The sequence below is a fragment of the Echinops telfairi genome, unplaced genomic scaffold, assembly GCF_000313985.2.
Source record: "Echinops telfairi isolate 266 unplaced genomic scaffold, ASM31398v2 ScPeMD7_16;HRSCAF=60, whole genome shotgun sequence".
In the NCBI taxonomy this organism is placed as follows: domain Eukaryota; kingdom Metazoa; phylum Chordata; class Mammalia; order Afrosoricida; family Tenrecidae; genus Echinops; species Echinops telfairi.
The window spans coordinates 8,032,120-8,034,106 of NW_022103913.1; the positions used below are offsets into that span (position 1 = coordinate 8,032,120).

General features: G+C 39.1%; 1 pseudogene; it reads left to right on the forward strand.

The window, feature by feature from the left end:
- Positions 1 to 857: 857 nt before the first annotated feature.
- On the forward strand, positions 858 to 1,254 carry LOC115867888 (annotated as a pseudogene).
- The last annotated feature ends 733 nt before the right edge of the window (positions 1,255 to 1,987 follow it).

Below are 1,987 nucleotides of genomic sequence, written 5' to 3' on the forward strand. Positions count from 1 at the left end.
ATTGTCCTATCACATGATCACAGACTGCACTGTACTTCAAGAGACATCTTGAAATGCCCTTTTGATGAAGAATGCCATGCCATCTCTCTTGAATTCATCATTCTGAGCATAGTAAACCATATGATTATCTGATTCAAAACAGCCAATATCAGTCTGTTTTAGCTCTCTAATGACTAGGATAGTGATATTTATGTGTTCCATTTCATTTTCTATAACTTCTGATTTTCTTTTGTTCATATGCCATGCATTTCATGTTCTGATTATTTAGTAGTAGAGGTTTTCAGGGTTTTTTTCTCATTTTGAATAATGGCCCATGAGCAGATGGAGGTCTTGAAAGCTTTACTGAATCCGTGTCATTATAGTCAAGTCCATTTTGAGAAAACAGCTCTTCCTCACTTATATTTTGAGTGTCTTCTGATCTGAGGGATTCATCTTGCAGGACTTTATCTATCAATGTTCTGCTATTATCCATGAGATTTTCAGTATCTGTCATTGTCCCCGTGCTATTCATACGGTTTTATTACCCATAGCAACCAATAGGACAAGATGGAGCTGTCACTGTGGATTTCCAACACTGTGACTCTTTGCAGGAGTAGAAAACCTCATCTTTCTCCCATGGTGGCTACTGGTTTCAAACTGATCACCTTGTAGTTAGTAGCCCAATGTGTAAGCCAAGAAAAGGATCTAAAGTTGACTATGGTGATTATTGCACCACTTTAAAAATATTTTAAATATATTTGAATTGTATGGCATGCAGATTATGTCAATAAAGTGGTTACATTATGAAAGAAAATTAATTGTGTAATTAAAATTCTATGGAACGCTTTTTGCTGTCGGCCTGAGAGCCTGTTGTCGAAATGAGAAAGTTCATGAAACCCAGGAAGGCTGGGTTTGGCCGGACATGCTTCAGGACCCAAAGCTGCCATCATGAAGAACATGGGCAATGCCACCTCAGACTGCCCATACAGCCACGCCCTGGTGACTGGAATCAACTGCTATCCCCGCAAGGGGACAGCTGCCAAGGGCAAGAAGAAAATTTCCAAGAGGTCCAGGATCAAGTCTTTTGTGAAGGTATATAACCACAATCACCTCATGCCCACGAGGTGCTCTGTAGACATCCCCTTGGGCAAAACTATTGTCAACAAGGATGTCTTCAGAGATCCTACTCTTAAACGCAAGGCCTGCCAGGAGGCCAAGGTCAAATTTGAGGAGAGGTACAAGACAGGAAAAACAAGTAGTTCTTCCAGAAGCTGAGGTTCTAGATCTGATTTGAATCAAAACCATTAAAAACACCCCCCGCTCCCCCACCCAAAAAAAAACCCCAACAATCCTCTGGAGCACAGTATTGCTCTGTTAAACATGGTGTTGCAGAGACTCAACAACAACTGGTAGAAAAATGTACAGAACACTTAAATATGAGACAAAATTACAGGAAACAAAGAATGCTATAGTCTTCTCAAGCCCAAGCAAGTCTACTACCATCGAGTCAACTCAAACTCGATGATTTATAGGGTTCCTATAGGATTTATAGGGAACCTATAGGACTGGACAAAACTGCCCCTGAGGTTTCTGAGACACTAACTCTTTACAGGAGTAGAAAGCCTTGTCTTTCTCCTAGTAAAATTTAACTAAAAAATTGGCTCAAGAAAATATAAAGGCAAAAACAAAACAAAAAAATATAAAGGCATTTATAGACCCATAGCCATGGAAGCTACCGCAAAGTTAGTGAATGATCTAGCTCTAAAAAAATGTCTAGACCAAATGGTAATCTAGGAAAAACCTACGTCAGATTGAGCACACAGATGATTTTCAGTCTTTGTAATCAGTGCAGAGTAAAGAAAGTTTCTCAACTCCTTTTATAAGACTATCATTAAAACTTTTACAAGAGTATATTTAAGCCTATGCCAAATATGCCCCTGAAAATGGGCCAATCATACTGAGTATAGATGTGAAAATCCCTCTGTATATCATCACATCAAATTTTGGC